The 26,169-nt window shown below is 39.6% G+C and overlaps 1 long non-coding RNA gene across 1 annotated transcript; it reads right to left on the bottom strand.

Moving 5' to 3' along the window:
- Window positions 1-13: 13 nt before the first annotated feature.
- On the bottom strand, window positions 14-26,169 carry LOC136792121 (uncharacterized). Its single transcript, XR_010835357.1, has 3 exons — window positions 26,116-26,169; window positions 18,516-18,643; window positions 14-2,618 (listed from the first exon to the last, which is right to left on the bottom strand). It is a non-coding gene; the product is annotated as an uncharacterized lncRNA (long non-coding RNA).

Genomic DNA, 26,169 nt, shown 5'->3' with positions numbered 1-26,169 from the left:
TTAATAATAATATATAGTGGTTAAAATTTTATTGGATTTGTTGTTTTGCTTATTTCCAAATCTCTAAAATGACGTGCATAAGTTTATATCTAGTTCTAAGTTTACATATTTAAGTACTATTTTGATTAATATAATAAAAAAACAATAGTGGAAGTTCACAAGAATGCTTTTCCTTTAAGCATTATGCTGTCATATAGAATAATTTTTGAACTGCAAAGTTCTTCATAGATTTAATAGAGAGGAAACTTAAACCCCAAGAGATTAAAGGATTTTTCCAAGGTTAGACAGCTAATCCCCAGCAAGGCTGTTATAGCACCAGGTCTCCTGGTGTCCAGCCTGGGCCCCCTTCCAAGGCACAGCTATTTCAGAAAAGTGATCCAGGACGGTGGATTATGCAGCCCCAGATGGTTGGATGGACATATCTTCTCTAAAACAGAGGCTGGTTGCTTTACTTGTTCTTTAGCAAGCCCCTGACTCACAGGATACACCAAGAGTGGGTCAAACACCACTGAAAAACAAGAAGTTTAGAGACTAGATTGGACATCAGGCCCCACCCACCAAGGCCAGCATCCCCATCTACTCCACCTCTATTACATTTGAATAAGTGCAGAAGATGACAAATGATGTGCTGAAGTGCTATTTTTAACATTTCTAAATGGGTGCCACAGATTGTATGCAACAGAAAATGGGTAGGTCCTCTTCTGCATAAAAAAAAAAAAGAAAAAAAGACCATTTCTCTGAGGGCATCATTACCGAAGCAGGCTGATAAATTCTGAAATTTAAGTTTTTTAACCTTGAGTAGATGGTCAAATGACAGACTTTCAAGCTTTGAACTTGTGCTGTTTGTAGATGAAACCCATCTGAAACATTCTAAGATAATGTACAGTTCATTGGTTTCAGCTACCCACCAAATGATATAGGAATGTCCCCAGGTAATTTCTAGGGGTGCCCAGGGGTACTTTCCAAGTACTTATATATACATCTAGTTAATTACCAAATGGTGTTGGCCATTTCTACAGTTTAATTTCCCCTGTGCCGGCTCTGTCTATTGGTTCACCCCATCACCTCCGTTTCCCAACTGTTTCTTAGGCCCACTCCTGCCCTGTTTCCTGCCGACTGTTTCTCTGAGAGCCCCACTCCTCCCTTCTTGGCCAGGACCCCTGCATCTCTTCCATGGTTATCTGCCTGGCCCAGGCTCCCAGAATTCGGCAGTTAAAGGATTTAGAGCCTACTTTAAGATGATTCAGTGCAGACGGTGAAGTGACATTCACTTTTTCTTCCCCCAGGGCTGTTAGTTACCGTTGGAAGCTCCCTAAATATACTCTCTGTATCCACTGGAGTCAGGGCTTCTTCACCTGGAGTCTGTTGACCTCCCAGGAGGCCAAGGATAGCATTCAGCAAGTCTGTCTGTTTGGATGGGGAAAAACATTACATCTTCACTTTCACTATCCTCAAACGGAAAAAATGCATTTCCCTTCATTGTGAAAGTAGGTAGCAAAGCGCGGTAGAAGGAAAGTACCAAATCTTCTGCCACAGCAGATGCCTCAGGTATTTGCATGAATGTTACAATTGTTATAAGCATCACCAAATATTGTTTATACGCATCACTACTTTAAAATCACAATAATTATTAGACCTTCCACTAGATCTTGCTAAAGTGTTACTGACACAAAAATTTTGAGAACTGTATTTTAGTAGATTTGATAGCATTTACAATCTATGTATTTTATTTTATTCATTTGAAAGCTTTTTTTTTTTCCCTGAGAAGGGGTCCATGGTTTTCCCAGACTGCCAAAGGGGTCCGTGGTACAAAATGCTTAAGAAACCCTGCCCTAGAGGGTTAATTAACACAACAGATGTTAGAAATTATTTTTCCCCCAGATAATCAGAGCTGTTCAAATTATGAGTCTGGTCTTTTCATAACTGGGGCACAAGAATCAGAAGATCTCGCTGTCTAACCACTTGCCAGTTAGACCAAGACCTTGGGCCCCACTTGGTCTACCCTTTTACAAAGGACATTCTCTCCTGGCTTAACCAGAAGCCTGGCTGGTCCTGTAGTGAGGACACTGCTGTGTTGGCTTTGGAGTGACCCTTTCTGGCAAGGTGTGTGTCATGATTGAACTGTGTCCTCCAAACTATGTTGAAGTCCTCACCCCCGGTATTTGTGAACATGACCTCCTTGAAAACAGGGTCTTTGCAGATGAAATCAAGTTAAGATGATGTCATACTGAAGTCTAATCCAATATGACTGGTGTCTTTTTAAAAAAATTAATTAATTTATTTATTTTGGGGTCTTCGTTGCTGCGCACGGGCCTCCTCTAGTCGTGGCGAGCGCGGGCTACTCTTCATTGCGGTGCGCGGGCTTCTCGTTGCGGTGGCTCCTCTTTGTGGCGGAGCACGGGCTCTAGGCATGTGGGTTTCAGTCGTTGTGGCACGTGGGCTCAGTAGTTGTGACTCATGGGCTCTAGAGCGCCGGCTCAGTAGTTGTGGCGCATGGGCTTAGTTGCTCCGCGGCACGTGGGGTCCTCCAGGACCAGGGCTCGAACCCGTGTCCCCTGCATTGGCGGGTGGATTCTTAACCACTGTGCCACCAGGGAAGTCCCGTGACTGGTGTCTTTCTAAGAAGAGGAGCAGAGACACACAGGAAGAAGACCATGTGATGACGAAGGCAGAGATGAGAGTGATGCAATTGCAAGCCAGGGAGCATCAAAATTGCCGGCCACCACTGGAAGCCAGAGAGAGGCAAGGAAGGACCCCACCCAACGTCTCAGAGGGAACAGACCCTGCCAACACCCTGGTTTCAGTCTTCCAGCCTCCAGAACTATGAGAGAATACATGTCTGTTGTTTTAAACCACCAAGACTGTGGTACTTTGTTAGTGCAGCCCTAAGAAACAAACTCAGTGTTTGTCAGAGTATCTAATACAGAGAGTGGAAAGTTCACGGAAGTCACAAAACCAGTTGCGTGACTTTGGGAGCCCAGCTGCTAATAAGGTTTGTACATGTGGCAGAATCTCATCTGGGCCTGACGCTGATGGTTAGGTACCATCTGATTGTGAGGTTGTGGGGAAGGAAATATATAGCAGCCACCCATTTCCAACTGGCAGAGCCCAGAGATACCCAAAATAGCAGTAAAATTGTTGGTCCTTGGGGTGAGCTTAGCTCCGTTGAAAACAGAATACCTCTCCCTTTTTGCGTTACACTCAGCTAAAGCTGCCCCCATCTCGCAAACATTTCAAGTGAAACCATCTCCTTACATTTTTACTCCTTGCCCCTTCTTTCCCTGGGGCTCAAACTCAACTCCAAGAAAGGTAGGGTGGGGACCAAACTGATGGGCAAAATCTATGCTGGTTCTGTGTCATTGTGTCTCCCTTTTCCTTAGGGTGAGTTCCCTCTCCATGAGAGCTCAGTCCCTTCCCCAGGGACATATGCAAGTCTACACAACGGGTTGCTAGACCTCCACCTCGTCCACTTCCCGGGAGTGGGCAGGGTCCAGTCAGGACCCTCTTCTTTATCAATAATAATAGCCTATTTACCAGAGAAGTCAAACTAGATTAGGGTACCAGTTCAGACACGCATTTTAGAAGATGCTTTGAGCTCTTAAGCAGAAGTGTTCTGGGGCCTTGACCTTCTTACTTCCCTGATTTGGGCACTCAGGGAAGGGGTGGTGGAGGGTGGAGAATCTGTAGGGGCAGGGACATCTCGTTGCTTGGAGCTCCATGCCTCTGAAGTCCCCGTCTCCTTCATGTTTGGCTCTGAATCTACGTCCCAGACAATTCTTCTGAAGTCTACTTCTGCGCCCAATATATTCATATCCTTTAAAACATATTTCCATATATATATATATATATATATATATCCTTTAAAATACACTAGAGCATTCCTAAGAGCCACCCAACCTTTCAATAAATAGTTACTCCCAGGCCAAAGTCAAATATTAACCTGCATAAATCTATACACATGTAATCTAATCTTCAAACATTAGAAAAATAGCCGTCAACCTTCTCCTCCATTCCAGAAGAAGAAACTCTGCAAGTCCTTTGGTCTCACACAAAAGCTTCCTTAAAATACCTAGTCTTGCCCCCCAAATCAAGTTTTCAGTGGAAGAAAAAGCTGTGGCTCAAAACATCTGTGAACCAGCCCTTCATGTTACTAAACTACCCGCCTCCTCCCTCTGCTATTTTTGGCCAGTGAACCAGCTCCCATTTATTGATTGATTGAGATATAATGAATATACCAGAAAATCCATCTGTGTTTAATATATTCACAGAACTGTGTAACCATCAGCACTATCAAATTCCAGAACATATTCATCTCCGCGAAAAGAAACCCCTCTGCCCCTTAGCAGTCACTTCCCATTCTCCCCTTCCCCCAGGCCTTGCAGAAAAGCCACTCCGTTAATTTCTGTCCCTTTGGATTTGCCTGTTCCTTTATCTTTTTTCAACCCTTTTCCAGTCCCAGTTCTACTGATTTAACACTTCTTTAGTGAAGGCCTTGTGAGCAGGGAAGCTCTGTGCTGTGACTTTGAAAGGCCAATCGTATCCAGTTCTCTTTACTCATCGTGTAAAGAAAGAGGGGCAGGTGGCTGTACAGATGGCCAGGAGGGGCTGGCAGTCAGGTGTTAGGGAGGTGCGGTGGAACAGCACAGGCCCAGTGAAAGAACACCCAGCACCCTGACTTTGTCAGCTGAAGTCACACATGCTTCATTAGCAAGAAGGCTTTGATAACGGTGGAGCATGTTTGCCAAGCTCAGGAACCTTTGTTTCTAATTCCTGGAGAGTTGCTGTGGGTGGTTGCTAACTTTCAGTGCAAACAGAAACAAACTTAAATGTCCATAGAATGCCTGGAAACTTGATTCTCTTGGGCACAGTCCACTTGGGCCCCATTTGTCCTCATGACAACCATTTGTTGGATCTGGCATGGCCCGGTTGACATCACTGATGTTCCTCATGGCAGGGCTATTATTACATCACCAGCTAACTAAAGCCCTACAAGATGAAAATAGTTTTAAGGCTACCTTTGGAGAATACCATTTAGCCTTAAAATATATTAAAAGAGGTAAATTCATTTTGCTAGGTTTTTTTTCTAAATGAATCTATAGTTATTCTAGGTATACTTTCAATTTTGAAAGTATGATATACATTTTCAAATAATAATAGAAAAGGGCATTTGTTTGTTTGTTGCTTTCAAATAAAGTTCTGAGCAATTTTCAGCAGTGTTTCTTTCTTTTAATAGTACCTGCTACTAGTATGTAAAATGGTAAATATTTTCACCTTGGAATTTCATTTCAATTAATTTCACTTTCTTTATACATTTCCATATCATGGCCTCATTTATAATCTCATATGCTTACAACAATTTATACATTTTACACTTACTGATAGTATAAGTTAATACTAAAAACTTTTAGAAATATTCAATTCATTTAAAAATAACAGTAAATATTATATGTTAAATAAACAATATATTTTTAATAAAAGTAAGGATATTTTCTAAAACAAAAATTTTAGTGAGAAGAGTAGCATTGTTTTACATTTTTGCCAGTCTCTTGAATGACTGTCTCAATAGAAAGTATCTAGATTTTCATATGTACTTTAAAAAATAGTAGCTTTAGGGATTTCCCTGGTGATCCAGTGGTTAAGACTCTGTGCTCCCAAGGCAGGGGGTCAGGGTTCGATCCCTGGTCAGGGAACTAGATCTTGCATGCTGCAACTAAGATCCTGCGTGCTACAATGACGATCTAAGACCCAGCTCAGCCAAATAAATAAATAAATATTTTTTTAAGAAACAGCTTTATTGAGATATAATTTACATAGCATACCATTCATCCATTTAAAGTGTATAATTCAATAGTTTTCAGTATATTCAAAGAGTTGGGCAACCATCACCGCAATTAATCTTAGAATATTTTCATTACCCTGAGAAGAAACCTTGTACCCATTAGCATTCACTCCTAATTTCTCTTACCCTCCACCCCCATGGCCCTGCATTAGGCAATTACCAATCTACATTCTGCCTCTGTGAATTTGCCTATTCCGACATTTCATATAAATGGAACACATTACGTGGTCCTTTTTGACTGGCTTCTTTCACCTAGCATAATACTTTCAAGGTTTATCTATTTTGTTGCATGTTTCAGTGACTCCTTCCTTTTTATTGTGAAATAATATCCCATTTTATGCATATACCACATTTTCTTTATCCTTTCATTTATGGACATTTGGCCATATTTCCACTTTTGGACTATTTTGAGTAATGCTGCTATGAACATTTTTGTACAAGTTTTTGTATAGATATATATTTTCATTTCTCTTAGGTATCTGCCTAGGAGTGAAATTGCTGGGTCATATAGTAACTCTATGTTTACTTTTGAAGAACTGCCAGATTGCTTTCCACAGTCTATTTCCTATTCCATCAGCAATGTATATGGGAGCCAATTTCTCCACAACCTCTCTGACACTTGTAATTATCTGCCATGTTTATTTTTGCCATCCTAGTGAGTGTAGAGTATTACCTCATTACGGTTTTGATTTCCCCAATGCCTAATGACAAGCATCTTTACACGTGCTTGTTGGCCATTTGTATATCTGCTTTGGAGAAATGTCTACTCAGATCCTTTGTCCATTTTTAATTTGGGTTCCTTGTTTGCTGTTGTTGCTGAATAACGAGTCTGAATTACGAGGTCTTAAATACAAGACCTTTCTCAGATATATGATTTGCAAATATTTTCTCTCATTCTGTGGATTGTCGTTTCACTTTCTCTGACCAGGGATCGAACCCGTGCCCCCTGCATTAGGAGCGCAGAGTCTTAACCACTGTACCGCTAGGAAAGTCCCTCATTTCACTTTCTTGATTCTATTCTTTTAGGCACAAAAGTCTTTACTTTTGATGATGAATTATTTATGTATGTTTCTTTTATTGTTTGTGCATTTGGTGTCATATCTAAGAAACCATTGCCTAATACAGGGTCATGGAATTTAAACCTATGTTTTCTTCTGAGAGTTTTATATTTTTAGCACTTACATTTAGGTCTCTGATCCATTTTGAGCTAATTTTTGTATATAGGAACTTCATTCTTTTTTGCCTGATGAGATTCAGTTGTTACAACACCATTTCTTTTCCCATTGAGTGGTCTTGGCATCCTTTTTGATTATCAACAGACAATAAATGTGAAGATTTATTCCTGGACACTTAACTCTATTTTATCAGTCTATGTGTCTATCCTTATGACAGTATCATACTGTATTGATTATTGTAGCTTTGTAGTAAATTTTGAAATCAAGAAGTATGAGTCTTCCAACTTTGTTCTTCTTTTTCAAGATTGTTTTGGCTTTTCTGGGTCCCTTGTATTTACATATGAATTTTAGGTTCAGCATGTTAATTTCTGCAAAGGTCAGCCGGGATTTTGATAGGGATTGCATTGAATCTGTAGGTCAGTCTGAGGAGTACTGCCATTTTAACAATATTTAGTCTCCCAATCCTTGTACATGGGATGTCTTTCCACTTAATTAGGTGTTCTTTAATTTCTTTCAACAATGTTATGCAGTTCTCAGAGTGTAAGTTTTGCACTATTTTTCTTAATCCTACTCCTAAATATTTTATTCTTTTTGATGTTATTGTAAACAGAAGTTTTTTCTTAATTTCACATTCAGTTTGTTCATTGTTAGTCTGCAGAAGTACCATTGATTTTTGTATGTTGGTCTTGTATCCCCTAACTTTGCTGAGCTTGTTTATTAGTGTTAACAGTTTTTTGTTTGTTTTTTTTTTTTTTAGTGACTTCCTTAGGATTTTCTATATATGATCATGTCATCTGAAAATTGGGTTTTACTTCCTCTTTTCCAATCTGAATGCCTTTTATTTCATTTTCTTGCCTAACTGACTTGGCTGGAACTGCCAGTGTAATGTTGATTATAAGTGCCAAAGTAGATATCCATGTTTTGTTCCTGAAATTCGGTGGAAAACAGCCAGTTTTCACTCTTACGTCTGACATTAGTTGTGGGTTTTTCATCGATGCTTTTTATCAGGTTGAGAAAATCCCCTTCTATTCCTAGTTTGTTGTGTTTTTATCACAAAAGGATGTTGGATTTTGTCAAATGCATCTCTGCATACCTTTGAGATAATCATGTGGGTTTTGCCTTTTATTCTATTAATAAGGTATATTACACTGAACCAATCTTGCATTCCTAGGATAAATCCCACTTGATTTTATAATATGAAATAAAATAGCAATGTTGATCTCTGTTATATTAAACTCATTTGTCTGTCTTTGGTCTCTTTTGATCACACATAATTTTGTAATATCATGCATTGGTCATTTGGAAAATATTGGTTCACTGAGTATACAGATCTTTCAAATAGTGACACAATTTAGCATATAATATTTAGAACAGTTGTTAATGTTATAATCAATCTCATAGAAAAATATTTAGGTGTTGAGAAGCTGTTAAGTTTGTGGTGGTGGACACTAATCTTCCAAAATTCTGATTTTCATTTGAGATCATAAATTTCATCATGAATAACAAATACTGTCAGTAGTTTTCTTAAAGTGATAGGCTCATTTTACTCATTTTTAGGAAAACATCTGCAAAGTACCCAATCCTGAATAATCATAGTTTGTCTATCAGTTGTTCTTTCAAGTAAAAATGATGTTCTGTGAAAAAAGTTCAGCTCACAACACAAATAATCTCTCAATTAGTTTTTCTTTAGGGGGACAGCCACTGTATTTTGGTATACAGCAATGTACTATTTTGTCACAATACATATTTTCAAAAATAATAAAATAAATAAATAATTTAATTTATATAAAATAAAATATTTAATTTAAATATTTAATAAAATAAATAATTTAATAAAATAAATAATTTTAATTTGAAAAAAACTCAAATGTTGAAATTTAATAAAGTGAATAGATTTACTGCTTCATGAAGGACATTCTTAGGTGAAATTGTCTTTTCTTTCCCCCTTGTATGTAGTGGAGAAGAATATATGACTTCCAGGACAGTGTGGAGCCACTGTGTGGCTCCCTGCTGACATGCTAGCAGTTTTACCCACCATAGCTTTTGTGACATCAATAACAAGAGACAAAGAAGGGCACTGCATAATGATCAAGGGATTGATCCAAGAAGAAGATATAACAATTGTAAATAGTTATGCACCCAACATAGGAACACCTCAATACATAAGGCAAATACTAACAGCCATTAAAGGGGAAATCGACAGTAACACATTCATAGTAGGAGACTTTAACACCCCACTTTCACCAATGGACAGATCATCCAAAATGAAAATAAATAAGGAAACACAAGCTTTAAATGATACATTAAACAACATGGACTTAATTGATATTTATAGGACAGTCCATCCAAAAACAACAATACACATTTTTTTCAAGTGCTCATGGAACATTCTCCAGGATAGATCATATCTTGGGTCACAAATCAAGCCTTGGTAAATTTAAGAAAATTGAAATTGTATCAAGTATCTTTTCTGACCACAATGCTATGAGACTAGATATCAATTACAGGAAAAGATCTGTAAAAAATACAAACATATGGAGGCTAAACAATACACTACTTAGTAACGAAGTGATCACTGAAGAAATCAAAGAGTAAATCAAAAAATACCTAGAAACAAATAACAATGAAAACACGATGGCACAAAACGTATGGGATGCAACAAAAGCAGTTCTAAGAGGGAAGTTTATAGCAATACAATCCTACCTCAAGAAACCAGAAACATCTCAAATAAACAACCTAACCTTACACTTAAAGCAATTAGAGAAAGAAGAACCAAGAAACCCCAAAGTTAGCAGAAGGAAAGAAATCGTAAAGATCAGATCAGAAATAAATGAAAAAGAAATGAAGGAAATGATAGCAAAGATCAATAAAACTAAAAGCTGGTTCTTTGAGAAGAAAAACAAAATTGAGAAACCATTAGCCAGACTCATCAAGAAAAAAAGGGAAAGACTCAAACCAATAGAATTAGAAATGAAAAAGAAGTAACAAGTTGACACTGCAGAAATACAAAGGATCACGAGAGATTACTACAAGCAACTCTATGCCAATAAAATGGACAACTGGGAAGAAATGGACAAATTCTTAGAAATGCACAACCTGCCAAGACTGATTCAGGAAGAAATAGAAAATATGAACAGACCAATCACAAGCACTGAAATTGAAACTGTGATTAAAAAAAATCTTCCAACAAACAAAAGCCCTGGACCAAATGGCTTCACAGGCGAATTCTATCAAACATTTAGAGAAAAGCTAACACCTATTCTTCTCAAACTCTTCCAAAATGTAGCAGAGGGAGGAACACTTCCAAACTCATTCTACAAGGCCACCATCACCCTGATACCAAAACCAGACAAAGATATGTCACAAAGAAAGAAAACTACAGGCCAATATCACTGATGAACATAGACACAAAAATCCTCAACAAAATACTAGCAAACAGAATCCAGCAGCACATTAAAAGGATCATACACCATGATCAAGTGGGGTTTATTCCAGGAATGCAAGGATTCTTCAATATACACAAATCAATCAATGTGATACGCCATATTAACAAACTGAAGGAGAAAAACCATATGATCATCTGAATAGATGCAGAGAAAGCTTTCGACAAAATTCAACACCCATTTATGATAAAAACCCTCCAGAAAGTAGGCATAGAGGGAACTTTCCTCAACATAATAAAGGCCATATGTGACAAACACACAGCCAACATCGTCCTCAATGGTGAAAAACTGAAACCATTTCCACTAAGATCAGGAACAAGACAAGGTTGCCCACTCTCACCACTCTTATTCAACATTGTTTTGGAAGTTTTAGCCACATCAATCAGAGAAGAAAAAGAAATAAAAGGAATCCAAATCAGAAAAGAAGAAGTAAAGCTGTCACTGTTTGCAGATGACATGATACTATACATAGAGAATCCTAAAGATGCTACCAGAAAACTACTAGAGCTAATCAATGAATTTGGTAAAGTAGACGGATACAAAATAAATGCACAGAAATCTCTGGCATTCCTATACACTAATGATGAAAAATCTGAAAGTGAAATTAAGAAAACACTCCCATTTACCATTGCAACAAAAAGAATAAAATATCTAGGAATAAACCTACCTAAGGAGACAAAAGACCTGTATGCAGAAAATTATAAGACAATGATGAAAGAAATTAAAGGTGATACAAATAGATGGAGAGACATACCATGTTCTTGGATTGGAAGAATCAACATTGTGAAAATGACTCTATTACCCAAAGCAATCTACAGATTCAATGCAATCCCTATCAAACTACCAATGGCATTTTTTACAGAACTAGAACAAAAAATTTCACAATTGGTATGGAAACACAAAAGACCCCGCATAGCCAAAGCAATCTTGAGACCGAAAAACGGAGCTGGAGGAATCAGGCCCCCTGACTTCAGACTATACTACAAAGCTACAGTAATCAAGATAGTATCGTACTGGCACAAAAACAGAAATATAGATCAATGGAACAGGATAGAAAGCCCAGAGATAAACCCACGCACATATGGTCACCTTATCTTTGATAAAGGAGGCAAGAATATAGAGTGGAGAAAAGACAACCTCTTCAATAAGTGGTGCTGGGAAAACTGGACAGGTACATGTAAAAGTATGAGATTAGAACACTCCCTAACACCATACACAAAAATAAGCTCAAAATGGATTAAAGACCTAAATGTAAGGCCAGAAACTATCAAACTCTTAGAGGAAAACATAGGCAGAACACTCTATGACATAAATCACAGCAAGATCCTTTTTGGCCCACCTCCTAGAGAAATGGAAATAAAAACAAAAATAAGCAAATGGGACCTAATGAAACTTGAAAGCTTTTGCACAGCAAAGGAAACCATAAACAAGACCAAAGACAACCCTCAGAATGGACCAAAATATTTGCAAATGAAGCAACTGACAAAGGATTAATCTACAAAATTTACAAGCAGCTCATGCAGCTCAATAACAGAAAAACAAACAACCCAATCCAAAAATGGGCAGAAGACCTAAAGAGACATTTCTCCAAAGAAGATATACAGATTGCCAACAAACACATGAAAGAATGCTCAATATCATTAACCATTAGAGAAATGCAAGTCAAAACTACAATGAGATATCACCTCACACTGGCCAGAATGGCCATCATCAAAAACTCTAGAAACAATAAATGTTGGAGAGGGTGTGGAGAAAAGGGAACCCTCTTGCACTGCTGGTGGCAATGTAAATTGATACAGCCACTATGGAGAACTGTATGGAGGTTGCTTAAAAAACTACAAGTAGAACTACCATACGACCCAGCAATCCCACTATTGGGCATATACCCTGAGAAAACCATAATTCAAAAAGAGTCATGTACTAAAATGTTCATTGCAGCTCTATTTACAATAGCCAGGAGATGGAAGCAAACTAAGTGTCCATCATCTGATGAATGGATAAGGATGTGGCACATATATACAATGGAATATTACTCAGCCATAAAAGGAAACAAAATTGAGCTATTTGTAGTGAGGTGTATGGACCTAGACTCTGTCATACAGAGTGAAGCAAGTCAGAAAGAGAAAGACAAATACTGTATGCTAACACATATATATGGACTCTAAGAAAAAAAAAAGTCATGAAGAACCTAGGGGTAAGATGGGAATAAAGACACAGATCTACTAGAGAATGGACTTGAGGATATGGGGAGGGGGAAGGGTAAGCTGTGACAAAGTGAGAGAGTGGCATGGAGGTATATACACTACCAAATGAAAAATAGATAGCTAGTGGGAAGCAGCCGCATAGCACAGGGAGATCAGCTTGGTGCTTTGTGACCACCTAGAGTGGTGGGATTGGGAGGGTGGGAGGGATGGAGACACAAGAGGGAAGAGATATGGGAACATACGTATTTGTATTACTGATTCACTTTGTTATAAAGCAGAAACTAACACATAAAAAGATAGTGAAGAAGGACTTGACTAATGAGATACTGGACATACTGTAAAACTACACTTATTAAAACAGCTTACTGATGGCATACAGTAAACAGAAAACTCAAACATGCATTTTTAGAAATTTAGTATACGTTGAAGGTTGTATTTCACATCAGTAGGAAATAGATATATTTCTCAATAAATACTTTAAGGGCAAATAGCTAACAATTTGTTGGGAGAGCGGGAGAGAGGAAGAGAGAAGTAGACAGAGACCCATACTTCTACTATACCAAAAATTCAATTTCAAAATCTTAAAGATGCAAATATTAAATTTTAAAAATCACCCCACCCCCAAAAAACAGAATGTCAATACAGTGATGAAGAAAAATAATATCTTAATATTACTATAAAAATCGTTTTAAATTGTAGATCCCCTAAAAAGGTCTCAGGGACCCTTAGGGGTCCACCGATCACACTTTGAGAACTGCTGTTTTATGGAAATTATGCATAAATGTCACAAGTGACCTCTACAGGATTAATCTGTTTCTTTCTCCTAAACTTGTTCAGCTGTCACTGCTCCACCTTAATAATCCATACTACCCGGAAGCACAAGTTTGATTGGGAGAAGTGATCATATCTAAAGGTTGTTCTGGTCCCGTAAATCTAATTTTAGTGCATTTTCACACAACTGTGATGACCATACATGGCTTCAAGCTAGCTTTAATTTTCACTGCTTTGCTTAAATGATGACAGTTGTATCTTTCTTGAGTATAGCAGCTTTGGGGATGGAGAGGCATAAACACAGAGAAGTGGGTCAGATTGCCTAAACAGGGAAAGTTTGGGAGCTTACTTATCTTTATTAAGATTTTAGTGATGAAAGCAAATGTAAGTAAGTTTTTTTGGCCATGAAGAGTATTCATTTCAGTTCACCTTTCCTTGGGTTTACACCAAATGGTACTGGATCTAAGTTTCAGGAGTCTGAAACTGCCAACTGCTTCTTGTCTTGAGAAAAAGAGTAAAGAGTTATGTTTCTCTGTTCTGACTTGGGCTTAGAACATGTGAGCATGTGGTTCACACCCATGTAAAGGTGATGATAATATCATCAAGAATGAATATGACAAGATTAATAAGGAGCCGAAAATTGCTAAGTACAAAAGAATGCCACCTTAACCATACCTACTTTAAGCAGTAGAACATCTAAGAAGATGTATTCTGAACTATCATACATGAGCAAATTCATCAAATTCTTATCAAAAATCTAGAACATTCTTTCTTTAGCTGCTAAAGTGAGGCATATAACTAACCTATTAAAGGAACTTGAACTAGTAGTTAGATCTGTTTTTGGAGTTTCTTGAGCTATTCCTCCTCCTTCACTAAATCATTATTTGATTTTCTTTGGTTTTGTCTGTTGGGTCCACCAGGCTTGGTACCACATGCTGGTAGGCAGCAGGAATGCATGAGGCCCTTAGTGAAATAATGTATGTGCTGAGAATAGCGAATGAGGGGACCCATCTGCCTACACATATACCCGTAAAAAGTATGCACCATAAAAGTTTTTCTTAGAGAGTATTTATTGGAATAATTATCACCAAGGGCCAAGACACCAGTTAAGATTTTCCCAACCAACACAAGAAATTTTGCAAAGGATAATGATGCTCTGGAATAGTTTTGACGAGGTTGGACTTGAAGATAGGTTCACTGAAAAACATCAACGTGAAACTTGCCATTGTGTCCAGATGCTGGAAAAGGGCAATACTAACATAGCACTTATTGCCTGTCATCATAATGATTATAGACATTTGCTAAGTACTATAGTAGGTGGTATAGGAAGCAAGCAAACCAAACAGTCACTAACTTTTAGAGCGTTAGTGCATATGGTAGATAAGTCCAAAGACAGACACTTAAAAAAAAAAAATTGAAGTATAGTTGATTTACAATGTTGTGTTAGTTTCAGGTACAGCAGAGTGATTCAGTTATATATATATACACATACGTATATGTAAAAACATATTTATAAACATTTATATTATATATAATATATTACATATATTATATTTATATCTATTCTTTTTCAGATTCTTTTCCATTGCAGGTTGTTACAAGATATTGAATATAGTTCCCTGTGCTGTACAGTAGGTCCCTGTTGGTTAGCTATTTTATATGTATTAGTATATGCATCTGTTAATCTCAAACTCCTAATTTCTCCTTCATCCCCCTCCCCCCACCACCGCTTTCCCTTTTGGTAACCATAAGTTTGTTTTCTGTCAAAGACAGACTCTTAAAAGCCAAAGTTTCTTGAGGAATATGTGGACTCACTTGAAGGAAAAGGAAACAGCCACTATTGCCTCACAGTGTGATATTTCTTAAATATGCAACAACATAAGCTAGTAGTAAACTCCTTGGGCTTACAGCACACATATAATTGTAAAACCCAAAGAAATTTATAAAATAAGCATGAAAAAGTGACCAAACCCAGTATTAATTCAAGTTGACATCTCCTGGGATATGGTGCTGTTGTGCATGAGAATACCGCTGCCTGTCCCCGGTGCAGTCTCCACTGCTGGATGTGACATGATGACTTTTTCCCCACCACTGGTCTCTATCAAACTACAGTGAAAGCTTCTCACATAGAGGTAGCTTTGACAGTGATTTGGCCTTTACTGGGCAGAATGCATCATCTCATATGCATGGTATCCTCCCAGTTCTTGTCTAATTATTTGAGGCATTTAATTTCTGACACCAACACATCAATAAACACATGTAAATATGGTCACTCAAATCCCACCGGTTAGCAGGACGTCATTCAAATATTCATGAATTCATCAAGAATATAGCTATACATTTTTAAAGAAGGTGAATAATGGAAATGAAAACAAAATTAAGAAATTTCCATAGAACATTCATAGATATTCCAAAAGAAATTTAAGGAATATAGGGTTGGGAGTCCAGTTTGAAAAACATTGCTATTGGCTATTCTTTGATGCATTTAAAAATATATTGGTTTCTTTTATGTTTAGACATGGCTAAGTGCTACATTCAAAGGGAAAGGTGAGTGGGCCTGGGGGAGAGGACCCCAGCAGTCAGTTCAATGTGAGAATGCAGTGCTCGAGTCACGGTGCCACAGGAGCGCCAAGTAGCCTGAATGGCCCAAGAGCAGAGCAGTGAGAATAAGCTTCACGAGAGGAGCAGCTGAATGGAGCCTTAGGCAGACGGTACAGAACAGTGACATGCATCCCAAAGGGTGGTCCATGAAAGGGGGGCTCAGGGCATCCCAGGACTCATAGAGAAACACCACACACAGAAAGATCTGGTATGGCCATCAGAGTGATGATGCTAAGGCTATGCTCAATTTTGATCATTGAGGTCAACATATTTTACCCAGTCAATTAAATCAATGACTTTCCTTCACCCCTTCTTCTCTCTACCCAGTGAATCAACAACTGTGTAGCAAGCAGAATTAACTGACAGGTTGCTTTGCCAACTGTAGCCCTTACACCACAGTAGACCATATTAGATTCAATATTCTACCCCCAGCCATCAGGTTCCTGGGAAGAGTAGCCATGACCGAGCTTTAGGAATGTGTGGTCCTCTTACGTGTTACTTCGTAGTGAGTGAGTTGGGAAAAGTCCTTACTGGGTGTATTGGTCGTGGTCCCAGGCATTGAAGGTTTGCCAATGACATCAACACAGGGACTTGATTAAGGTTTCTAAAGCTTAGTTTCAGCTAATACTGATTAAATTCTTAATTTTCAAGCTTTAATTTTTTGACTAGGCTACACATTTATATGGTATAACAGTCATAAGATATAAAACAATAGTTAGTGAAAAATCTGCTTTCCACTGGTGTCCCTAACCACTCATTCCCCCTCCCTGGAGCCAGACGATATTGCAGTCTTGGTCTCCTTCCAGAGATAATTTATGCACAGACAAGCAATCACATATATATTCTTAAAGAAAATAATTGACTAGCGTCAGATTTTCTTATTGTAAATGACGTTAGGAATGTATTTTCTTTCATTTAGGGGGGAAATGGTTATTAGTTTTTCAAATTCTAAAATAGCACATATTTATTATAGAAAATCTAGAAACCACAAACAGGAAAAGGAAGAAAATGAAAATTCCCCATTATCATACCATTTGGAGATAACCTCTGCTGACCTACAATGAATTCTACTTCCTTCTAGTACTTTTACTTGGTGCACACAATATATTACGCTGAGGTCTTTTTGTTTTCGCTTATGATAGTGTTTCAACCTTTCCGAGTCATTAAATGTGACTCTACACACCGTTTTCAATGGCTTGTTTGTGTAGACCACAATTTATTTACCAAGGCCTCTTGTTTGCAACTCAAGTTGATTATAATTTTACACCATTATAAACCTTCACTTGTTACATGTTTAGTCTTTATTGATGACGTGGTAATTTAGGCGCAAGTTTCCTAAGGGAAAAACTGTGCTTATCTTGATTAGTTATCTGCCTACAGCACAGTGCCTGGCTGTGTGAATTTAACTATTAAAAGACCAAATTTGCAATAAAAATGCAATTTTAAGGGAAATTAAACTTCAAAAAGTATTTATCTAAGTGAAATTAAACATCAGAAAAGATTAGTTTTCTGATTTCTCATGTAAATTGCTTTTTGGACGACTGGACAGCATTCTTTCACCGATGGCTACAAATCCTGTTGAAGGCATACCAAGGGTTTGCTTATTCTCTTGCATAAAAAGAAGAACTGTCAGGTTACAACGTTTGGAAAAGATAATCAATTTCTGTTTGTTTAACTAGTTTTTTAACTAGGAAATATAGAAACTTTTCTTTAAGTCCTTTCATCCAGGGAAAGAAAATCTATCATACCCAAGACTCTCTTATTCAAGTAACTGGGGCTAATTATTAACCAGTTAATTGAAAATGTTGGAAACATAAAACGATACACAGATCTTAGATACCTCATTTTAATTTGGCTCATGTCGAGATGTAAAATCAATCTTTTGGTATAGGACTGTAGAAAAACTATTTGTACCTCAATGGAAAATGATGTGTTGTCTATAGTGTACTTTTCTGCCTTATCAGATTGATTCTGTAAATCTATAGTGTGGGTAACTGCTAGACATGCAAATTCTGTCCCATCTGGTAGAGATGGGCTTCCCCCTCTCCTGTGGAAGAGCCAGTCTATTTGTATATTCAATTCAAAATTACTCCATGTAATTAAAAATTTTTTCTTTCTTTGAAGCACTTATAACTTCCGCCTGGTTCTTTCATTTGATGAGTTTAATAGAATCTTAACGTGTGTTCATTTTTATATCTGAATGAGAGTCATGATTTTATCTTTTTGTTAGGGGCAAGGCTATTTCCTTTGAATATTTGTCCACTGTTGAGAGTTACTTCTCTTTTTTCAAAAATCACACTCAAAATATGTCACAGACAACGATTTCCAGTTTCACTCTCTGTGAAGTGGAAACAGAGCTTAAAGATTGGCAAGCTGAGTACTTCTAGATTTGTAGAACTGCTTGTCCCTTCCCCCAGTCACTTTCTCCCAGGGTGGGTTTTACCCATGCCGAACTCCATAGCAATGTTACTTAGCGACTCACCTCCATCTAGGACTTCCAAAGCGTTCATCCTAAGTTTCACAGAAATAAGAACTTTTTTCTTTTGAGACAGGCTGTGATCTGGGACCTGGGACCCTTTGCTGCAGTGCTTGCACCTGGACAAATGTCTCCTGCAGCAACAGAATACAAAGAAACGATAACGGACTAAAAATAACCGCACACATGCGCAGTTGGGGCGAATTACGAACAACAAGATACAAGAAGGCCACCAATCAACTGCCGCTTCTGAGGAGCTGGGAGCAAAAGCAGGGTCCTGCGCATGATCCCTGCGCACGGCACCCCCGAGGGGGTGGGCAGAGCACCTAAGCCCCCCCTCTGGCCCCCACAGATCCACCCCCACTCTCGCCCCCATTTAAGGGACCAGCTCACCCCTCCCCCCCGACCCCAGGGAGCGAGCAAGGGCACCTGTTCCTTGTTTTTGCTCCCTGGTGCTACAGCACGAGTCCCAGTAAAGCTTTGCTTGAATTCCTCGTCTGGCCTCTTATAATTTCTATTGATTAAAGAGTCCAATATAGATACGGGGTGGGGGGGGGGAGGAAGGGGGAGGGATGAATTGGGAGATTGGGATTGACATATATACACTACTATGTATAAATTAGACAACTAATGAGAACCAACGGTATAGCACAGAGAATTCTATTCAGTGCTCTGTGGTGACCTAAATGGGAAGGAAATCCAAAAAAGAGGGATATATGTGTATGTATAAGAGATTCACTTTGCTGTACAGCAGAAACTAATACAACATTGTAAAGCAACTATACTCCAAAAAAAATTAATAAAAAAAAAAAAGAGTCCAAGGACCCAGGTCGGTAACACTTTTAACATTTATATTTCATTAATTTATAGCTTATATTTCACTATCTGGGGAAAGACTATTTCAGGAGGACAAACAGTAAATATAAAGGCCTGTTTGCACTCAGGGTAAAATCCTATATCCATTACCCAGTTTAAAAAAGTCAAATCTGGGCCTTCCCTGGTGGCGCAGTGGTTGCGAGTCCGCCTACCAGTGCAGGGGACGCGGGTTCGTGCCCCGGTCCGGGAGGATCTCACGTGCCGCGGAGCGGCTGGGCCCGTGAGCCATGGCCGCTGAGCCTGCGCGTCCGGAGCCTATGCTCTGCAACGGGAGAGGCCACGACAGTGAGAGGCCCGCGTACCAGAAAAAAAAAAAAAAAATCAAATCTGGGTTGGGATGGGAGGAGGATTTTGTCAGTGACTGGGCCCCGAGCATGGATACTGGTGATGTTTGCTTCCTCTGTTGCCCTCTGGACCAGCACCTTGGGTAGGTTCAAGGGCACACGGAGACCTGGCCACAGCAAGAGTGGTTTCTGAGCTGCTGGGAGTGTGCCGTCCAGGGCAGCCCTGGCAGAGTTGCCTTCACTGGGGGCCCACTGCTGGTGTCCATCGATTTGACTGACTTCACCCTTCTTGTCAGGCTGTGGGACCTCCTTTAGTCTGTTTGCATTCCATCCTCTGGTTCACAGCCAGGCTCCTTCCAAGTCTGTTCCATGGCTGTCCTAGCGGCCTTGACGGACACCTATAGGAAACCCAGACTGACCAGCCCCTTCCCTGAACTTCCTTATTATCTCTCTGCAGCCCTTTTCCTCCAGGTGCTAATTTCCTTCCAGGTGTATTTCCCTGTGCTTTGCCCTTTGGGTCAGTACATTCAGGGTTCTCACAATCTACAAGCTTATACGTTGTTCACAATTTGCTATCTCCTCTGCAGCCATGTTCATCGCTCTGGGCCCAGAAAGAAGTCTCCTGACTCTGTCTCCCACTGAGACTTCCTTTCTTGAAAGGCAATGAGCTGCAGTTAAAGGCCCACCTCATATGCACACATGAAAGTTCATCCAATTCCTGTCCTAGAGAGCTGAGTTCAGATACATGATGTTATTTTGATATATAGAATTTAAGAAGGGTAGTTTGTTTTCTTTCACATTTGTATCTTACATCACCCTGGGAGGTATGAAGGCATGTATGTTTTATGATCCCTGTCAAATGAGACATGACACATGAGAAAAATGATCAGAGAGTGTAATTAACCTGACCAAGGTCACACAGCTAGTAGGTGTCTTTATTCAGTGCATGGGGCCCTTGGCCCATCATCTCTGATTCCTATACTCTACAAACCTCCTTTTGGTACACTTTGGATAGGATAGGTGTGGCCCAGGGGCATAAATTATTTTATTTTATTTTTTTTTTAGAAATTATTTTATATTTATCAGTTTTCTGACGTTTGGTTTATAAGCCTCCAAATTGGAAGTTCTATTTAAAATGAAGGGCCGTTGATTACAATAATCAATTATGCAATCACTGAGATACCCATGTGTATCTAAACAGATGAGGGAATAAAGAGCAATATGTCCCAAATACTGGGCACCTAATTTTATACAATTAACAGGTACCTTTCGGTAAAGGGAGACACAATCACCTTTTTGCTTCTCTTATGTAAATAAATTTATTCTTTCACAGTTTTTCACATTAGTCATCATTTACTCCTTGTCCTGTTCTTTCAGGAAATGTAGTTGGGGTCTTAAAGACAGGCTTGCAGCTTTGCATTAGCACTTGGCCTTCATCAAGAAGATGGAAAAGTTTTCAATAGAAGGAAGAAATCTACTAATTTGTATTCTTTTGAAGCCAAAAGTGGCATTCAGGTAATGACTTTCTGAAGTTTTGCTTAAAATTTCACTGCAGTTAAAAATCAGTACTTCTCTGTCCATTATCTGTGAATGATTCAAGAACCAGGTTAATTTATCCATCAGGAGGAAGGACATGTGTGAAACTGAGTGGGGTGAGGGGGAGAGCAGGCTCTAGGGCTTGGAAGGTGGGGGCAAACTCCTGCCAACTTGAGCAAAGAGATGGTATCAGGGGCTCCCTCTTGTGGGAAGCTCTGGGTGAGTGAGGCCTGGGGGACTCAGCTTGCCCCATGGAAGCCTCAGTCACAGAGGGATTCTCCACCTCCAGCAGGGCAGGCAGCTGCGGGAAAGAGCCTCAAGTAAAGAGAAAGGCAGATGTCTTTCTCCCCAGGACTTCTGAGCTCTGAAATCTGAGTGCCCATTGGCCCATTCCCAGAGGCAGAGCAGTCACTGTTCCCCACTTCATCTTGCAATTCCTGCTCAGCCCCTCCCAGCAACCACGCGTGCTTTGGAGGGCATCGTACAAAGATGCCTCCATTTTTCTGTTTGAGATTTTATTTATGCTCTTCTCACTTCTTGAAAGGCACTGAGCTACAGTTAAAGGTCCTTCCCATACACACTTTCAAAAATGTTGAGACCAGAGTAGAATTATAACAGTTGAGAGGTGAAAGATGGGAGGGAGGCCAATAACCTCAGAAAGATACTTTAGGTGAGCCTAAGGCATAGCCAAAAAAACCCCACAAACAAACAAAAAACAACCCGGCAAGAGGCACACTTTTCCATAGCACTAAATTCCTAGAGAAGCTTGAAGGGCATTTGAATTGGGGCTTATGGCAACATAATGGTGTCTTTAATAGACACTTTTAGAACATATAATCTTCAAATGATCATTATTATATTAGCATTTTACAAAAGCCCTTGGCATATAATATTATAAACGCTGTCTCTGTGACAGCATTTCTATTTGAGTAAGAAACTCTTAGTATATAAATTTAGCTGGACCGTGTGTGTGTGTGTGGATGTGTGTGTGTGTGTGTTTTCTGACTTTCCATATACTCCACGTGCTCTTGCTGCCACATTCCACCAGGCAGCCTCTTCTCTACTTATTTCCATGTAGCACAGTGGAAAGCAGAGTGTGTTTGCCTGCAACTCTTTCTGACTGCTGTTCTCCAAAAGCCCGAGCCTTGGTTCATATGGCAGAGAGAAATTCTCACTGCCCAGTGATTATCCTGTGCTTCCCAAAGTTCCGCATCTCCTAGTAATGAGGTGGGGTCATGTGACTTGCTCTGGCCAATGAGCTGTGAGTGGAAGCAAACATATGACTGCATCAATATAATTGTGTGTGTGTGTGTGTATGTGCGTATTAACATAAAGTGTTTGCATTTGTTCTGTAACTTGATTAAAGAATAACTCAATAACATACCTTGGAGATCTTTCTACATTACTACAAATAAACTTATTTTTTTAAATTACTATATTACAATGAGAATATACCATAATTTCAACTACTTCCTTACTGATGGACATTTAGATGATTTCCATTATTTTGCTATTATAAAAACACTTTTACATATTCTCAAGGAAACCGAGTGGAATGGCTTGGCAGAAAAGTATGTACTTTTACAATTTTTTAAAAACTGATTTAAAAAATATTCTATTAAATTCAAATTACTGGTATTTTACCTGGGATTTTCACAATTAGATTCATCAGTGAGAATGTTGTAATTCGTTTAATGTTATCCTCTTCCTCTCTTCCCTTCACTCCTCAAAAAGTGTGAGTATTGATCTAATTGGATCAGATTTCAGGATGCTGCTGGTGCCAAGGTTAGAGTGTGAAGCTGTCCACCAGGTGTGTTTCTCCCTCTGGCACTTAGCTCTTTCGCAAAGGGGAGAAGAGGGCAGCAAAACCAGGGCTTACCTCTTCTGGTGGGCAGACCCTCTTCTCTCCTCCTCCCACCACACATTGGCCCCTCCAGGATTGGCAAGACGCTAGTAGAGGGAGCCGAGCTTAGAAGGAGAGAGAGGCCCTAGCCTTGTGCCCAAGTCTTGTGCACACAAAGTGTTGCCAGGTCACCCTGCCCTAGGGTTAGAGGGCCCTAAAATGAGGAAATGTCTTATCTCCCATTGCCATTTCCAGTTTGTCTACTCCTCTCCTTAGGAACCACAAGACGAGGATGACTCAGCCAAGGCAAGATTCAGGCCCATTCCTGAATATCGCTTCCATATGATCAAAATCTCATCCCTGGAGTGTTGGTTTTGCCAGCTTTTGGTGTAAGTATCTATTTTGAAGAGTGATTTAAAATTTTCAAGTGTTTGGGACTTCCTGCTTAGATAAAATATTGGTGTTCAAGTCTTAATTCAGCTATTGGGATATGACTGTAGACTCAAAGGCGTCCAGTTCATTGAAAAGCCACGATGAGTTGCAAAGGGGTTGATTAACAGGAAGTGTGGAAGGCAGAGGCAATTAGAAAATGGACCTGCTTTATGCCATTTAAAATTGAAATGTGTTCTGTTAAAAGCCCATTCAAGTCCAGTGAGGTTTTCATTGTGAAACAGTTCATTTAGAACTGGATTAATATCCAGTTCTAAATGAATACTGTACAGCTGAGACAGCAGAACATTTCTTTTGGAGAAAGCTAAAGCCAACAATTGATCATCACAGCACGTAATCACGAGGGTGGGGTGTTGAGGCAGGCTGCCTGGGTTCAAATTCTCCAGCCACCCTTTACTTGCTGAGTAGCCTTGGAGAAGTTGCTTGATCTTATGTCTCAGTTTCCTTGTCTGTCAAATGGGGATAATCATGGTATTTCCCTCCTGGAGTTTTTGTGAGTATTGAATGTAGTGATATATTTAAAGTGCTTAGAGCATTGTCTGGCGTTCAAGAAATTCTAGCTATTATTTTTAAATGTCGAGTAACAGAGAACATAGTAATTGTCAAGGGCAGAAGAGTTATCCTTAGAAGCTCTGTTCCTCATGGAAGATGTTAGGTTGAGAGCAGCAAGCCTACATTCACTCCTCAAACAAAGAATAGTGAACTGAAGAACATCACAATATGTACAAATGTCTGTTTGGCCTTTGCCCACCCCAACTATCTCAGGCAGCCCCTGGGCAGCCAAACTCCCTGGACCAACAGGGCCAACCAAGGGTCAAGAGCAACTGCTGCCTGATCCAGGTGCTTCACTCCCCACTTCCTCCTTTCTATTTGGGAATGCTACTGTGTTAATTCTCTCTCAGACTCTTTCTCATACATACATACAATTCTCTTGAATTAACATTCTAGTTTTTCTCTGGTTCCAGGTTTTGTGGTGGGCTCAGGAAAATTGCTTTTCCGCCTTTTTCTCATTTATCATCATCCCTACCCCTCACCCACAGAGATTCTAATCATGATCATAAGCCCGGAAAAGGAAAAACCATTCAACCTGAAAAGTAACCAGCACAAAGGTCAAATAACAATGTAAGGGCTGTCACAGGCAGGACGCAGTGCCAGGAGTGTGGTACTGACAATTGATGCTGTGAGTCTGGACAGGTGGAAAGAAATGATTGGGGCTGGTGTGTCCCTAAGGACCAAGTGAAGACAGAGGAGCTTGAGCTCTCCCTGTAGGCCCTGGGCAGGTCTGTGGCTCCCAAGTTGTGGTAATTCAGGTGAAGGGGGTGTTGGAGTAAAGGCACGTGTGGACAAAGGCAGGGGCCAGATTAGTCTCCCTGCTGGAGGGTTTGAGTTGTGGACAAAGAGGCTGAAAGTACAATATGGGTCCTGAATGATAAACTCAGGTTAGACATTACTTTAAGGATGGGAGTGAAACAATAAATGTCAATTACTGAGTTTGATGGTAGGATACAAAATATCTGTAAAATGTAAATTCAAAACAAACGTGTGACAGTTCAGTCCAATGGCATATCACAACTGTGCTAAAGGTATTCTTATGCCAGACCAGCAAACAAAAATGAGGTGAACCATCCTGTGGCTGGCTGAACTGAAGTCCATATCAGCTTTGCAATACTTCAAAATGACCTAAACTTCTGCTCACTTATCTGTCTACAATTTAAATAATTAATATTTAACATTTCCTAAGAATTCACGCTTATGGGCACATAAACATAAATGACAGAAGCATAGAGTCATCTGCAGTGACTTGCATATAATTGGCAAGTGTCCCAGGGAAGGGAGAAGGCATGGGGTGAAGGTGGAGACAGGGGCGCCTGGTGTGACAGCATGAGGCAGTGGGTTTGGCTCAGCGGATGCTGTGTGCTCCATCTCACCCACCTGACTCAGGAATATGAGTCTGGCAGGGTGTGGACAGCAGGGATTAAGGTGGCATTGGCAAACGTGGGCGTGGGCATGGCCTCTGTGCTACTGGCCTTCTGAACAGAATCTTCAGTACTGCTGAGTTTTTGTTTTTTGGGGGTGTGGTTGGCAGATGTCATTTGCAGGGCCAATGGTACACAATCTACTACCTTTGCGTAATGATTTATGATCTGAGATCAAACCTTTCTGTACTTTTAAAGTTATAAAGGCATTAAAAGAATGTAGGAAAAGTAACCCCCTGTAGATGAAGTAGACTTTTCTGTCGAGGACAGAATTATTCAGTTCTAATATTAACTATGTTTTATTATATCTTTGAGTCTACAAATAATCTGGTCACTTTTTGAGTTTTAAAATCTAAGACACAGTTTAATATCCCAATACATATAGTACAATAATTCTTGCCTGTGGGATCTCCTCTTAAGGATTTAAAGACGCTTTTCAGTCACAAGCACAATTTTATTTCCGAGTGACTGAAATATCACAGGCACATATTCTGAGCTCTTTGCTTACTCGTTAAGGTACAAATAAAGTAAGAGAAAATAATGCCTGTAGGAATACTTTTATATCCCAAGATATGAGGAATTTTGGTAACTGAAGGCCCCCCCCCCCCCGCCAGTTTCGAATTTGCAAAACCGCAGCTCACCGTCCTTCCAATCCGTCTGTCTCAGCTGGGCCCGGTACCCAGTCCCGCGCCGCC

Source organism: Kogia breviceps, chromosome 11 (genome assembly GCF_026419965.1).
Source record: "Kogia breviceps isolate mKogBre1 chromosome 11, mKogBre1 haplotype 1, whole genome shotgun sequence".
NCBI lineage: Eukaryota > Metazoa > Chordata > Mammalia > Artiodactyla > Physeteridae > Kogia > Kogia breviceps.
Note: the sequence above shows the minus strand (reverse complement) of the source record. Positions and strands in the feature narration are given on the sequence as shown.